Source organism: Schistocerca serialis, chromosome 9, assembly GCF_023864345.2.
Source record: "Schistocerca serialis cubense isolate TAMUIC-IGC-003099 chromosome 9, iqSchSeri2.2, whole genome shotgun sequence".
NCBI classification, from domain to species: domain Eukaryota; kingdom Metazoa; phylum Arthropoda; class Insecta; order Orthoptera; family Acrididae; genus Schistocerca; species Schistocerca serialis.
Window position 1 is genome coordinate 27,698,689 of NC_064646.1, and position 17,972 is coordinate 27,716,660.

Consider the following 17,972-nt stretch of genomic DNA (forward strand, 5'->3'; position numbering starts at 1 on the left):
GTTCTAGGGGACTGATGACCTCAGGTGTTAAGTCCCGTGGTGCTCAGAGTCATTTGAATCACTTTTTGATGTTACTTACGTTTGTCCACTCAAAAACAGTAATTTGTTTTTGTTTGTTAATGTTTGTGAATCAAAGAAAGAGATAATTTTTCAATACAGAACTTTCATAATCAGAAAACTAACTACATTTCATGTTATCATTCATTCCAAGTCATTGTCTGCGTATAAAGACTATGCCAAAAAATGAATTCTCATTTTTACTTATTCAGATTTGTTGTGAACGAAGTATGCTTCATCTTCTTTTTTATACAGATGGAGCATTGCACGTGGCACATCTTGGGAAGTAGTTGCGGTTCAGAAAATGCGACGAGCTTTCAGGAAAAGAGCAGTGTCACGATGTTTTCATTGTACAACAGGTAACCCAAAATTAAATAATAAAAATGTGGAGCACTGAGTTTTCTCAGGGCAAGTTTATCCGGGTGACAGTACTCCTTTGATGAACTGCCAGCAAGTTACAGTAACTTGTGTCAGCAACTTTTGTTAATGAATAGAACGAAAAACCATTCCAAGTTGCAAATTATTACTCGTTGTTCATTCGATATCTAGTTTCGGGCCAAGACCCATTTTCAGATTTTCATAACAAAGTCAAAAATCGCATTTCAGATGATGTCAGAACTGTCCAGTATACATTTCCAGTGCATCTTCCACTTAGTTATGAATATTTGAAAATGGATCTCGGCCCGAAAATAATCACCGAATGAATAAAAAGTAGTAATTTGAAACTAGGACTAGCTTTTCGTTCTACAGACAGTACTCCTGCCGCTACGAATGCTCAAACAGACAGAGAACCAGGTAGGCCCTTCAAGTTACTTTCTCGCAGTCAGTTTCAGGATAACATTCTCGCAGTCGAAATCTCATGTTCAAAGCTTACAAATTCCAATGTTGTGAGTCACTTGATGATTTGCAATAGTATTATTTCTTATTTCAGGTAACCTTCATGTTTAAGTGAAACGTGAAGCATGAGAACAGCGATAAGGTACTCCATTAAACAACTAATAAACTCGTTAAGCTCCAATAAATCGAATGAAACCACAAAAATCAGCTTACCGGTGGTAAGACGTCGGGACTATGCCAAAACAAGATGAAGGCAGACATCACCCGTAGGTGGAACTGCAAATACACTATGAGATCAAACGTATCCGGACACCCCCGAAAACATACGTTTTTCATATTAAGTGCACTGTGCTGCCACCTACTGCCAGGTACTCCATATCAGTAACCTCAGTAGTCATTAGACATAGTGAGAGAGCATAATGGGGCGCACCGCAGAACTCTCGGACTTCGAACGTGGTCAGGATATTGGGTGTCATACGTCTGCACGCGAGATTTCCACACTCCTAAACATCCCTATGTCCACTTTCCGATGTGACAGTGAAGTGAAAGGTCAGGGGACACGTACAGGACGAAAGCGCACCTCGTCTGATGACTGACAGAGGCCGCCACAGTTCAATAGGATTGTAATGTGTAATAGGCAGATATCCATCCAGACCATCACACAGGAATTAGAAACTGCATCAGGATACACCGCAAGTACTACGATAGTTAGGCGGGAGGTGAGAGTACTTGGATTTCATGGTCGAGCGGGTGCTCATAAGCCACACGTCACGTCGGTAAATGCGAAACGCCCGCCTCGCTTGGTGTAAGCAGCGTAAACGTTGGACAGTGGAAAAACGTTGTGTGTACATAGCGTGTACATAGCGTGGCGATCCGATGGCAGGGGTGGGTATGGCGAATGCCCGGTGAACGTCATCTGCCAGCGTGTGTAGCGCCGACAGCAAAATTCGGAGGCGGTGGTGTTATGGCGTTGTCGTGTTTTTCACGGAGAGGGCTTGCACCCCTTGTTGTCACTATCACAGCACAGGCCTATATTGATGTTTTAAATACCTTCTTGCTCTACACCGTTGAAGAGCAATACAGGGATGGCGATTGCATCTTTCATTGCAATTGAGGACCTGTTCATAATACAAGGCCTGTGTCGGAGTGGTTACACGACAATTATATCCCTGTTATGGCCTGTCCTGCACAGAGTCCTGACCTGAATCCTACAGAACACCTTTGGGATGTTTTTGAACGGTGACTTGGTGCGAGGCCTCATCGTCCGATATCGATACCTCTTCTCAGTGCAGCACTCCGTGAAGAATTGACTGACATTCCCCAAGAAACCTTCCAGCACCTGACTGAACGCATGCCTGCGAGAGTGGAAGCTATGAACAGAGCTAAGGGTGGGCCAACACAATGTTGAATTCCAGCATTACCAGTGGAGGGCGTCACGAACTTGTAGGTCATTTTCAGCCAGATGTCCGGGTACTTTCGATCACATAGTGTAACATCCAAATTGTGACAGGAAAGAACCCCATCTTTCCGTCGCGACATGGGATAATACCTCTTGTCTCATACGTGCATGTAGTCTATAACAATAAAGTCACCATAGGACATCAGGTGGAAGTCACGCGCTTGACCAAAGATAACATAAGTAAGGACCGCGTACTGGGGAAAGCGCTCATCAGCTTTCAACCTGATATGGAGAACCACAAAGAAACGCCTACGTTCGGGGTCAATACTTACCGGAACGCTGATACATCGCGCCTGTGTGACCCGTGTGTCTGCGGCATGTGGACTGGGCAGTAATGCTATGGGCCGTATGCGTTGTAAACACAGTGCTGGTGGAGGCGGGAGCATAACACGGTATGTAGAGGAACTAAGGTACGAGCCAGAACGAATGCCGAAAAAATACAGCTGAAAAACAGGTAATAACCGAAACAGCTGTTTGTATATATATTCGTGGGGGTTGGCTTTCGGTAAATGTTATACCCAAACACCTCAGTATGTAGTAACCATCTCAGGGGAAACTCCACAGTAATTTTGATCTTAGATGCTTGGTTATTCAGGGCCTTATGCATATCTCTGTTAAGGGAAATCTTATTGTTAGGTTTCTTTACTTTCTATAATTATTTTGATTTTTTAATTTGCAGTTGAAACTTTCTATTCTTCGAAATAAAATTGATACACAAATTTTGTATACGGCAGCGGTTTCTTGTCTAAAATTGTTCCGAAACAGTCACCTGATTTCATATTCATTAATTGTTTTTGGACTCTTTCTTTGTTCACGGTCTAGCGCGGCCTTCCATGTGCTCATCACATGTGATGTTCTTGAGAGGGTTAGCAACCCTATGTATTACAAACTTTGGAAAACATGCTGATGAAGGTAACTGTCAAACACCTACTATATTGACGTTGGTCAGGACAGGACTGGCATTATACGGTGTAGCCTCATCTTGTTGAAAGATAACGCGACGGAGGGAACGGTGATAGAATACAGACACCGGCCATATAACATCAAAAGTTTCATGGCTGACGTCCAAATTACCGGTTATACGGACTACAGGTGATTAAATGAGATTGAATGACGATGAGAAAGCAGTCTGACAACGTTCGTTCTTCTTGGAGCTCGCACAACGGGATGTGACTGTGAAACAAAAAAATATTCAAATGTCTGTGAAATCTTATAGGAACTAACTGGTAAGGTCATCAGTCCCTAAGCTTACACACTACTTAACCTAAATTATCCTAAGGACAAACACACACACCCATGCCCGAGGGAGGACTTGAACCTCCGCCGGGACCAACCTCAAAGTCCATGACTGCAGCGCCATAGACCGCTCGGCTAATCCCGCGCGGCGACTGTGAAACGAAACACAGATCTGGTGCTCGTCTGAAAAGGCGGCGTGGCGTCAATCCAGTGTCTAGTGTTGTCGTCGGCACTTCGCTATTGGCGTTGTCATACACTGAGGATGTATCGGCTTGTACAGTGTTAAGCTTACGGCTGTTGAAAGCCAGCGGGGGAACTCCAAGACAGGAAATGAGTGACACAAGGCAGCGGAGCAGGCAAATTGTTAGCGTTTTGTTTTTCAAAGGCAAACAGCAACGCTATAAGCTGTCCCAGGGGAGAAGTTTCACTTGAGGAAGTTAACTTGTAACACTGCCTGGATGCTGTCGCAAGGCGTCACTGTAGGAGATACAAAAACACACGTCTTGCTATAGATACTTGCCACTGCGAACCGCAACGTCAACAGGTTTACACAGGTAAGGTGCTCAAACAGCGGTCCCCATTCACGATAGGCCCCACGGCAAGGCCAAGTGACACGAAACGCTGTTGTTGCTTGCCGTAATAGGAAAGGTGGTGTCGCTTAGCTTTCAGCTTAAGGCTGTTTGCTACAGAACTTGGAGTGTGTTAATGTAAAGGTCAGAAACACTCCCACCTACCGACTAGAAGAAGGGTACGAAACTGAATGTGGTTGGGCAGAGGCGTCGTGGAGGTTCAGAGCGACTCGTAGCCGAAGCATGTTAAGTGCCCTTTTTTTTATATTCAGACAGTTCGCAGTCAGATCATTAGGGCACCGACTTCGTGTTGCTCACCGTCAGCCTCGGCTAAACTCTGAAAAAGTCGGTTTTTCTCACGTGGCGTGTTGATCACAAAGTTCGTACTTTACATTGTTGCTAGTGATTGTTATTTCTGTTAGCTCTCACCCCCCGCACTCAGTGACTGACTTTGTTGTGCAGCCAGTTGCATTCTCGTCAGGTTTTCTGTTTTCCGTCTTTCATTAGTTGCTTTAAATTTCGTGGATGTATATTCTCTCTATGCAGCTATCTGAAGGCAGTTTGTTCACTGCCATACACGTTTCGCTTCTTTTATTTGGGAAGCATCTTCAGTGGCTATTTCCAGCGCTGTTAACTCATGCCTGTGGTCCTGGAGACGTATTTGTTACTTTCCATGCTCCGTCTGGCCAATTTACGGCGTTCTTTCACCCACATCTGATTCAACACATCGCATATATCACTTGCATGGGGGCTTAATTAAAAAGAAAAGAGTAATATTAATGAATAAATGCAATAATTTTACTGGGTGTGTGATCGGTTACTAAGTCTCGTAACCGGTTGGCCCTGACTATTATTAGCACGCAATCTGGCTGCATAAAATAAAAATAAAGAATGACAAGACATTTCCATTAACACAATTTATTAATTAATTCCCCTGCAATTATGAAAGCTAAAAAACAACAGGGCATAAGTGTAATTGTTCTGTGTGTGGTAGTGTGACTCAACGTATATTTATCTGGCTCGGTTCTTTCAAATGGTTCAAATGGCTCTGAGCACTATGGGACTCAACATCTTAGGTCATAAGTCCCTTAGAATTTAAAACTACTGAAACCTAACCTAAGGACATCACACACACCCATGCCCGAGGCAGGATTCGAACCTGCGACCGTAGCAGGTTCTTTCTCAATACGACAAAATATTTTAATCACCATTTACAATGAAGTAATTCAAAAACCAGAAACACCATAATTGCACATAGAAACCAGAATTACAAGTCTAATAAATGAACACGAGCCAGATGCTTTGTTAACTGTACCTGTGAGCAAGAGGGATTTTTAACTCATTATACAGGGTGTTACAAAAAGGTACGGCCAAACTTTCAGGAAACATTCCTCACATACAAATAAAGAAAAGATGTTATGTGAACATGTGTCCGGAAACGCTTAATTTCCATGTTAGAGCTCATTTTAGTTTCGTCAGTATGTACTGTACTTCCTCGATTCACCGCCAGTTGGCCCAACTGAAGGAAGGTAATGTTGACTTCGGTGCTTGTGTTGACATGCGACTCATTGCTCTACAGTACTAGCATCAAGCACATCAGCACGTAGCATCAACAGGTTAGTCTTCATCACGAACGTGGTTCTGCAGTCAGTGCAATGTTTACAAATGCGGAGTTGGCAGTTGCCCATTTGATGTATGGATTAGCACGGGGCAATAGCCGTGGCGCGGTACGTTTGTATCGAGACAAATTTCCAGAACGAAGGTGTCCCGACAGGAAGACGTTCGAAGCAATTGATCGGCGTCTTAGGGAGCACGGAACATTCCAGCCCATGACTCGCGACTGGGGAAGACCTAGAACGACGAGGACACCTGCAATGGACGAGGCAATTCTTCGTGCAGTTGACGATAATCGCCAGATAAGCGTCAGAGAAGTTGCTGCTGTACAAGGTAACGTAGAACACGTCACTATATGGAGAGTGCTACGGGAGAACCAGTTGTTTCCGTACCATGTAGAGCGTGTGCAGGCACTATCAGCAGCTGATTGGCCTCCACGGGTACACTTCCGCGAATGGTTCATCCAACAATATGTCAATCCTCATTTCAGTGCAAATGTTCTCTTTACGGATGAGGCTTCATTCCAACGTGATCAAATTGTAAATTTTCACAATCAACATGTGTGGGCTGACGAGAATCCGCACGCAATTGTGCAATCACGTCATCAACATAGATTTTCTGTGAACGTTTGGGCAGGCATTGTTGTCTTGATTAGGCCCCATTTTCTTTCACCTACGCTCAATGGAGCACGTTATCATGATTTCATACGGGATACTCTACCTGTGCTGCTAGAACATGTGCCTTTACAAGTACGACACAACATGTGGTTCATGCACGATGGAGCTCCTGCAATTTCAGTCGAAGTGTTCGTACGCTTCTCAACAACAGATTCGGTGACCGATGGATTGGTAGAGGCGGACCAATTCCATGGCCTCCACGCTCTCCTGACCTCAACCCTCTTGACTTTCATTTATGAGGGCATTTAAAAGCTCTTGTCTACGCAACACCGGTACCAAATGTAGAGACTCTTCGTGCTCGTATTGTGGACGGCTGTGATACAATACGCCACTCTCCAGGGCTGCATCAGCGCATCAGGGATTCCATGCGAACGAGGATGGGTGCATGAATCCTCGCTAACGGAGGACATTTTGAACATTTCCTGTAACAAAGTGTTTGAAGTCACGCTGGTACGTTCTGTTGCTGTGTGTTTCCAGTCCATGAGCTCTAACATGGAAAGTAAGCGTTTCCGGACACATGTCCACATAACATATTTTCTTTCTTTGTGTGTCAGGAATGTTTCCTGAAAGTTTGGCCGTACCTTTTTGTAACACCCTGTATATTGACGAAAATATTCCATTACACCAGCATCATAAATCAAAAGCCCATCTCCTTTCTCAAATATATTCTGCCAATTGCATCTTCTTCCATCTATACAATACACCAACCGAACAATACAATATATGAGTCAACACTCAGATCGTCTACTCTCTCGCCCAACAGAACAACGACTGCTCTCGACAACCTTTGAACTACTACTGCGCCAGTGGAAGTGGCGGAATAATAATCTTTGGCGCAATCTCTGGCGCTGCGACTCAGTGTAGCCACCTTTCACACTTCCACGACAGCGAGCCTCTTTCTGCTGTACCGTCAAGGGAAACCGAAACAATGATGTCACAGCGACAACCTGTTTCCCGCAGTGTAGCAATCTGTTACATTCCCACGAAGTTTCCCCTAACCAAAAATGAGAAGAACGAACTTGGGTTAACTCCTATTCAGCTGCTTTTGTATATCTGTCGAATCCTGAAATTTAATATCAGCACGATCCTCTACTCCACATATCACACTTATAATTTAACATGCAAGCTCATACTACCTGAATATTGCATCTGTTTGCAACTTTTAACTTTACAAGAAATTATGATCACACCAGCGGAAGCGGTTTCACAATCGTCACGAAATTTTCTGATCAATCAATTTTCCTGTTTAGAAGTGACACAGCACACAGTTATCGCCTACCGCTTCCGATTCCCATTGCACTATAGCTTGAAGAATGTTATCTGTCTCAACGTCGGTACTTTTGGGCTGACGGGCGATGGAACTTCCAGAGGGTAAAGCGCACTGTAGCGGTAGGAAATAACTCTCCACCTAAGTGCCAGCAGTCCTGACGCGCGTCGCAGATACACCTGAGTGGCGGCTAACTGCATTTCATACTAAGGATTATTTACGTCAGTGCGCTTTGCGCTTAATGTGGCTGAACCGAATACTATAGTCTGATGCCTGCCGCTGTACCGCCACGCTGAACATTTACGTCCGCGCTGCACAATTTGCATTTAAATGCGACGGGAGAGTGAACTGCGGCAATTAACTCTGCGCGCTTCCAACCCACCGCGCAGCGACTCAAAAACCCCCACGTGACGGTGTGCGCCAGTTACCTGTGGTATTAACGGTCAGACTCGCGCTGAAATACCTATAGTTCACTTTTCGATCCCCGTGCAAAAATCCGTCTTTTTCGTAAAAGCAAGTTTCCCCGCACGAGATATTAAATCTGATACTTTTGCATGGTCTAGCTAACGATCCCAGCCCCTGAGGTACAGAATGACAAATAAATTCTTAATCTATTCTTTGCGTAATCATCATCAGCCTCACTTTCAGTTAAGACTCAATCCGTTTTTTCCTAATGAATAAGCCTATGTTTCCATCCCGTAATCTGGCTTTAAATATTTATTTTTCCATGTGGTAGTTATTTACAGGGCACTTAGTGCTAATTACAAAAATGGTTGAAATGGCTCTGAGCACTATGGAACTTAACATCCATGGTCATCAGTCCCCTAGAACTTAGAACTACTTAAACCTAACTAACCTAAGGACAGCACACACATCCATGCCCACAACACCCAGCCATCACGAGGCAGAGAAAATCCCTGACCCCGCCGGGAATCGAACCCGGGAACCCGGGCGTGCTAATTACAGCTCTGACATTATTTCTAGATGGTCGTTGCACACAGCTCAATACTTACCGGTTACTTCGATTATTGGTCTATCTATTAACTCTCAAATAACATGTACATCTACATCCATACTCCGCAAGCCACCTGACGGTGTGTGGCGGAGGGTACTTTGAGTACCTCTGTCGGTTCTCCTTTCTATTCCTGTCTCGTATTGCTCGTGGAAAGAAAGATTGTTGGTGTGCCTCTGTGTGGGTTCTAATGTCTCTGATTTCATCCTCATGGCCTTTTCACGAGATATATGTAGGAGGGAGCAATATACTGCTTGACTCCTCGGTGAAGGTATGTTCTCGAAACTTCAACAAAAGCCCGGACCGAACTACTGAGCGTCTCTCCTGCAGAGTTTTCCACTGGAGTTTATCAACCATCGCCGTAACACTTTCGCGATTACTAAATGATCCTGTAACGAAGAGCGCTGCTGTCCGTTGGATCTTCTCTAACTCTTCTATCAACCCTATCTGGTATGGTTCCCACACTGGTGAGCAATATTCAAGCCGGGGGCAAACAAATGTACTGTAACCTAGTTCCTATGTTTTCTGATTGCATTTCCTTAGGATTCTTCCAATGAATCTCAGTCTGGCATCTGCTTTACCGACGATCAACTTTATATGATCATTCCATTTTAAATAACTGCTAATGCCTACTCCCAGATGATTTATGGAATTAACTACTTCCAGTTGCTGACCTGCTATATTGTAGCTAAATGATGAAGGATCTTTCTTTCTATGTATTCGCAGCACATTACACTTGCCTACATTGAGATTCAATTGCCATTCACTGCACCATGTGTCAATTTGTTGCAGATCCTCCCGCATTGCAGTACAATTTTCCATTGTTACAACCTCTCGATATACTACAGCATCATCCGCAAAAAGCCTCAGTGAACTTCCGATGTCATCCACATGATCATTTATGTCTATTGTGAATAGCAACGGTCCTACGACACTCCTCTGCGGCACACCTAAAATCACTCTTACTTCGGAAGACTTCTCTCCATTGAGAATGACATGCTGCGTTCTGTTATCTAGGAACTCTTTAATCCAATAGCACAATTGGTCTGATAGTCCATATGCTCTTACTTTGTTCATTAAATGACTGTGGGGAACTGTATCGAACGCCTTGCGGAAGTCAAGAAACACGGCATCTATCTGGAAACCCGTGTCTCTGGCCATCTGAGTCTCGTGGACGAATAGCGCGAGCTGGACTTCACACGATCGTCTTTTTCGAAATCCATGCTGATTCCTACAGAGTAGATTTCTAGTTTCCGGAAAAGTCATTATACTCGAACATAATACTTGTTCCAAAATTCTACAACTGATCGGCGATTGAGATATAGGTCTATAGTTCTGCACATCTGTTCGACGTCCCTTCTTGAAAACGGGGATGACCTGTGCCCTTTTCCAATCTACATTTTATCTTGTCTTGTACATTCTTTCACAACTGCTTGGAATCTCATTTCTGATAGTTTAATTTCTCTGTCGTATGGTTAAGTGCCCGGGTCCAACTGGCGTTGAGAAATACTTGAACTTCCATGTTGTTGTTGTTGTTGTTGTGGTCTTCAGTCCTGAGACTGGTGTGACGCAGCTCTTCATGCTACTCTATCCTGTGCAAGCCTCTTCATATGAACTGCCATAGATTTATAAAATGTTATTTCAATTTCGTTCCTCAATATATATTTTTTTCAAATTCTGTTTACACGTACCAAATTTTAAAAGTTGTTTTCCATTCACAGCTTGATCTTGTAGATAGCATATTCCCGTCCATCTTCCGAGATTAGGGCACTCCTCGACTCTGTGAAAGATGATTTGGAACTTAGGAAGCCCGGTATGTATCAAATTCCGTGTCAGTGTGGGAAGGCTTATGTCGGCCGTTCGACTAGCACAGTTCAGGACAGGTACGTCGAACATCGTCGTCGTTCGAGGCTACAACAGCCGGAAAAACCGGCAGTAGCAGAAAATTGCTTAAACTAGGGACACGGGATGAAACTTGACGAGACTGTAATACTTGCCAAAACTTCCGGCTTTTGTAACATATTTTACGAAGGGGCCTTTGAAATTAGGTTTGGCAGAAAATTGAATTAACATAGATAATGGCTTCTCTTTTAGTAGGATGTGTAACACAGTATTATACCGCACCGAAACAGAAAGTTCATTGGTGCAGCCAGTCCGGGTGCTCAAAAATAGTCTTTGAGCGCGATATTTCGTTGCCGCCGGTGTTGTACTAAGGCCGGCGCCACCTGATCATTCTTAAGGAGGAGTAACTCGGATGGGCGACAAATGCGTCGAGTGCGGTACGGAGGTCTATACTGTGTAGGACGACGACTCACAGCGTTGGCATCTGTTTTCAGTGGGCCTCAGTAGCGGCGGCGTTCTCTTGACGATAGCGAACAGCTGGATCGTCGAAATATTGAATCAAATTGATATTAGAATCCCGCAGCAACCCAAGGAGACTTTTACGCCAAATACTTTTTAATTTCTCTACAACCATAATATAAAAGAAAATTTTGGCCTTATATCTTTTATTCCCCCAAAATTCCTTTTCTCGTATCTATGGAGATCTTCATAATACACATTGTTGTCACAATATGCTTAGCTTGCGTAAAGTCGTGTGAAGTTTACCTCCATCAACAGATATAATCGACAAAGTGATCATCATACACTACTGCGCATTAAAATTGCTACACAAAGAAGAAATGCAGATGATAAACGGGTATTCATTGGACAAATATATGTTACTAGAACTGTCATGTGATTACAATTACACGCAATTTGGGTGCATAGATCCTGAGAAATCAGTACCCAGAACAACCACCTCTGGCCATAATAACGGCCGTGATACGCCTGGGCATTGAGTCAAACAGAGCTTAGATGGCGTGTACAGGTACAGCTGTCCATGCAGCTTCAACACGATACCACAATTCATCAAGAGTAGTGACTGGCATATGGTGACGAGACAATTGCTCGGCCACCACTGACGAGACGTTTTCAATTGGTGAGAGATCTGGAGAGTGTGCTGGCCAGGGCAGCAGTCGAACATTTCCTGTATCCAGGAAAGCCCGTACAGGACCTGCAACATGCGGTCGTGCATTATCCTGCTCAAATGTAGGGTTTCGCAGGGATCGAATGAAGGGTAGAGCCACGGCTCCTAACACATCTGAAATGTAAGGTCCACTGTTCAAAGTGCCATCAATGCGAACAAGAGGTGACCGAGACGTGTAACCAATGGCACCCCATACCATCACGCCTGGTGATACGCCAGTATGGCGATGACAAATACACCCTTCGAATGTGCGTTCACCGCGATTTCACCAAACACAGAAGCGACCATCATGATGCTGTAAGCAGAACCTAGATTCACCCGAAAAACTGACGTGCACCCACGTTTGTCGTTGAGTACACGATTGTAGGCGCTCCTGTCTGTGATGCAGTGTCAAGGGTAACTGCAGCCACGGTCTCCGAGCTGATTGTCCGTGCTGCTGCAAACGTCGTCGACCTTTTCGTGCAGATGGTTTTTGTCTTGGAAACGTCCCCATCTGTTGACTCAGGGATCGAGACGTGGCTGTACGATCCGTTACAGCCATGCGGGATAAGATGCCTGTCATCTCGACTGCTATTGATACGAGGCCGTTGGGATCCAGCACGGCGTTCCGTATTACCCTCCTGAACCCACCGATTCCATATTCTGCTAACAGTAATTGAATCTCGACCAACGCGAGCAACAATGTCGCAATACGATAAACCGCGATCGCGATAGGCTACAATCCGACCTTTATCAAAGTCGGAAACGTGATGGCACGCATTTCCTTACACGAGGCATCACAACATCGTTTCACCAGGCAACGCCGGTCAAGATCTGTTTGTGTATGAGAAATTGGTTGGAAACTTTCCACATGTCAGCACGTTGTAGGTGTCGCCACCGGCGGCAACCTTGTGTGAATGCTCTGAAAAGCTAATCATTTGCATATCACAGCATCTCCTTCCTGTCCCGTCAGTAACACGTCATCTTCGTGGTGTAGTAATTTTAATAACTTTCAGAATGTGGTAACATATGTTAAACACATGTTTCTCTTCAATAACTGATATTGTGTCACTTGGGCGTATTTCATAAAATGTATAAATAAGTAGTACCAAATGAAAACAATAGTTAATTTTACTTCCTGAAGAATTATGAAATTGTGATATTCCAACTTCCGTTCATGGAGGTCTCCAAATGGTTCAAATGGCTCTGAGCACTATGGGATTCAACTGCTGAGGTCATTAGTCCCCTAGAACTTAGTAGTAGTTAAACCTAACTAACCTAAGGACATCACAAACATCCATGCCCGAGGCAGGATTCGAACCTGCGACCGTAGCGGTCTTGCGGTTCCAGACTGCAGCGCCTTTAACCGCACGGCCACTTTGGTCGGCGGAGGTCTCCAAATAACGAAAATAACGCACACGAACAGACTCAGCGGACAACACCGTAAGCTCCATTACACTGCTAGAGGGGGAAAAAATGGACCCTTAGTGTGCCAGAACGGCAGATGTGTTCATACACGTCCCATTCGGCGAATGCTGTTCTCTCTTCAATCTACAGACAGTGTACCTGTATAACAGGGTGTGAACGAAACTACAACTGACCTCTGTGGAACAATGGAAGCAATATGTGGCTTTATTCCATACTGCCCAATCGCAGAAATGATCACAACGCAGTCGCCGTCGTCGCTCTTTCGCAGCGTCATTCGGCGTGCGTCGCTAGCGCCGTGACGCACCGTTGCGGTCCCGCCGTTGCGCAGCGTTACGACCGCACGGGAAGGGAGCAGCCAATGAAACCATCCGGTCGCGGGCCTTTCTGTGCCGCTGTGTTATCGCTGCGCGGGGTGGGCGTTGCCGCGCCAGACACAATGCAGGCGAGCTGGGCTGTTAGCGCTAATTCTGACTGCGGCTTCACAGAAATTCCGGACCGGCGATTACGAGCGACCAAACGGCCGCCGACGTTTGTTCGCAAACAAAAGCTTCCGGACGCGGGCGCTGTTACGCTAACCAAATAACAACAGCACCGAAGGGGACGGCCTCCATCACTGGCGCCGCTACAGATGCAGGTCAGCCCGTGCTCTCGTAGCCTCGCAGTATTACGCTTTATGTTGGCAGACCTAATACTAAACGGCGGTCAACTAGCGGTAACTACACTTTCGCTGCAGTGGGCATAAATTCATACAAGACCTGGTAAAAGACTCTGCCGCCAGTGTTAAACGCTGCAAATTATATAATCTCTGGTACGGTGGCTCTCAGAATTTAAACATGCAGCTTTTCATCCGAGAAATAAAAAGAAACTTCTGTGGGGGAAAGCAGAATGTAGAATAAAGAGCAAAAATAACGTAAACTTTTCAAAATAATTGGAGCTGTGATCGTATTCCTAAACAAATACATCGTACTAAACCTAAATAATCAAAATTTGAACGCCCTTTTAGAAATCCGTCAACTGCAAAGCAGAAAAAGTTCCTCTTATTTAGTCCTGATAGACACCATTCGCTTGCTGTGTCTCTTTTTCTCTCTGTACTGGATGATCAAAAAGTCAGTATAAACTTGAAAACTGAATAAATCACGGAATAATGTAGATAGAGAGGTTGAAATTGACACACATGCTTGGAATGACATGGGGTTTCATTAGAACCAAAAAAATACAAAAGTTCAAGAAACGTCCGACAGATGGCGCTTCATCTGATCAGAATAGCAATAAAAATAGCATAACAAAGTAATACAAAGCAAAGATGATGTTCTTTACAGGAAATGCTCAATATGTCCACTATCAGTTGAGGAATAATGTTGTGAACAGCACTGTAAAGCATGTCCGGAGTTATGGTGAGACATTGGCGTCGGATGTTGTCTTTCAGCATCCCTAGAGATGTCGGTCGATCACGATACACTTGTGACTTCAGGTAAGCCCAAAGCCAATGAACACACGGACTGAAGTCTGGGGACATGGGAGGCCAAGCATGACGAAAGTGGCGGCTGAGCACACGATCATCACCAACCGACGTGCGCAAGAGATCTTTCACGCGTCTAGCCAATACATTGTTTTTTTTTTTTGTTGTAATAAAATCCCATGTCATTCCAAGCATGTGAGTCAATTTTTACCTCTCTATCTACATTATTCCGTGGTTTATTAAGTTTTCAAATTTATACTGACTTTTTGATCACCCAGTATATTCTTATCTGATATGTGAAATGTTATAGACGAACCATCTGCCCGTTTAAGAACTAGATTCATCAAATCCCGCAAATAAAACACTGAAAACCGCCATTACTTTGAATGACTTCGCTGAATACTCGGTATCAAACACACGAAAGAGCAGCAAACCAGAAGGGTTACCAGATTAAATCCGAATGCGAAAAGAAGAGTTCGGAATTCTCCACTCAATTTCAATAAGACGAAACCAAAGATGCAATCAGAAGTACGAAACTTAGAAAACCAGATGGTTTTGGCGGAATACACCTTGAATTCCTAGCTCACTGTGGACCAGTTACAGTAAACGGCTTGCCACCTTCTTCTCAAACAACCAAAAAACCGGAAATCTTCCACACTTGCTGAAGAAAACTAAGGCATTACCCATAATGAAACGAAATAAATATTCCACAAAGGCGGATGCTATCGCCAAGTAGCACCATATATCAAAACTCCTTGTGTTTCTGATCCAAAATATACTTTTTGAAGCACTCGACCAACACGTCCCTACACAACAATTAGGATTGATACCAGGGAAAATTTATAAGCATCTGTCGCTACTTGTATCGAAAATGGCTATGAGGAGAAATCTATAAGTGTAGTTGCCTTTTGGGATCTACAAGTTGCTTATGATTCTGATTGTCTAGAAGGAAACTTGAAAGAAATCAGCCCTCGGTCACTATTATTTTTAGTCTTATTGACCAGCTTTCAACACTTCTAAGAGTGCCTTCATCAGAATTAAAACAAAATGGTCTATAAAATAGTTACAAATTTATGGGAAAAGACATTTTTATATAAAAAAGTGTAAGGACTAACTAACAATAAAAGACAGAGGCAGTACTTACAGCTCGTACCTGTACAGCCACAGGTTGAAACGGACTGTCAGTCCGTCGCTACCTGTGGCTGTAAAGGCACGAGCAGCCCATAGTGGCTTGCATTCACGCAATCCTGACCAAAGCCCTTCTGGTCTGTTAATTAAACTACAGGCCATTAAAATTGCTACACCACGAAGATGACGTGCTACAGACGCGAAATTTAACCGACAGGAAGAAGATGGTGTGACATGCAAATTATTAGCTTTTCAGAGCATTCACACAAGGTTGGCGACGGTGGCGACACGTACAACGTGCTGACATGAGGCAAGCTTCCAACCGTTTTCTCGTACACAAACACCAGTTGACCGGCGTTGCCTGGTGAAGCGTTTTTGTGATGTCTCGTGGAAGGAGGAGAAATGCGTACCATCACGTTTCCGACTTTGATAAAGGTCGGATTGTAGCCTATCCAGATTGTGGTTTATCTTATCGCGACATTGCTGCTCGCGTTGGTCGAGATACAATGATTGTTAGCAGAATATGGAATCGGTGGGTTCAGGACGGTAATACGGAACGCCGTGCTGGATCCCAACGGCCTCGTATCACTAGTAGTCGAGATGGCAGGCATCTTATCCGCATGGCTGTAACGGATCGTACAGCCACGTCTCGATCCCTGAGTCAACAGATGCGGACGTCTGCAAGACAACAACCATCTGCACGAACAGTTCGACAAAGTTTGTAGCAGCATGGTCTATCAGGTCGGAGACCATGGTTACGGTTAATCTTGATGCTGCATCACAGACAGGAGCGTCTGCGATGGTGTAATCAACGACGAACCTGGGTGCACGAATGGCAAAATGTAATTTTTCGGATGAATCCAGGTTCTGTTTACAGCATCATGATGGTCGCATCCGTGTTCGGCGGCATCGCGGTGAACGCACATTGGAAGCGTGTATTCGTCATCGCCATACTGGCGTATCACCCGGCGTGATGGTATGGGGTGCCATTGGTTACACGTCTCGGTCACCTCTCGTTCGCGTTGACGGCACTTTGAATAGAGGACGTTACATTTCAGATGTGTTACGATACATGGCTCTACCATTGATTCGATCCCTGCGAAACCTTACATTTCAGCAGCATAATGCACAACCGCATGTTGCAGGTCCTGTACGGGCCTTTCTGGATACAGAAAATGTTCGACTGTTGCCCTGGCCAGCACATTCTCCAGATCTTTCACCAACTGAAAACGTCTGGTCAATGGTGGCCGAGCAATTGGCTCGTCACAATACGCTAGGCACTATCCTTGATGTTCTGTCATGTCGTGTTGAAGCTGCATGGGCAGCTGTACCTGTACACGCCATCCAAGGTCTGTTTGCCTCAATGCCCAGGCGTATCAAGGCCGTTATTACCGCCAGAGGTGGTCGTTCTGCGTACTGATTTCTCAGGATCTATGCACCCAAATTACGTGAAAATGTAATCACATGTCAGTTCTAGTATAATATATTTGTCCAATGAATACCCGTTTATCATCTGCATTTCTTCTTGGTGTAGCAATCTTAATGGCTCGTGCTGGAATATACCGAGCGAGGTGGCGCAGTGGTTAGCACACTGGACTCGCATTCGGGAAGACGACGGTTCAATCCCGCGTCCGGCCATCCTGATTTAGGTTTTCCGTGATTTCCCTGAATCACGAGAGGCATATTCCGGGATGGTTCCTTTGAAAGGGCACGGCCGGCTTCCTTCCCTAATCCAATTAGACCGACGACCTCACAGTTTGGTCTCTTTCCCCCAAACAACCCAACTCGTGCTGGAATACGCTGCCGTGGTGTGGTGAAATGCCGCCGAGACTCATATAAGCAGTCTCCAGAAAATCATGAGCAGCTTCCTGACACTACATCTACTGCGCGATTTTAACACAGCCGAACTACATAGGCTAACGGGCGGCGAGACTCTTCTATGTCGACACCAGAAGGTCTACGAATCCTCTCATCAGGAATCTGGGAAACCAGATACCAGATTCACTGGCGAGAGACAACGAGATGGCCGGACTTGCTACGAGAGTAGCAACGCTGCTCAGGCAGCAAGAGGAAAGAAAAGGAAGAGTGTCAAACCATAAGAAATAAACCAAGACGCGATTAACTGAAAATCAACCAGAGGAAGAAGAAGGAAAAGCAATTAGACCTTCAACCTAACGAAGCTGCAGCTTCGAGATGACACAAAGCAACCAAACAAGTTTGGT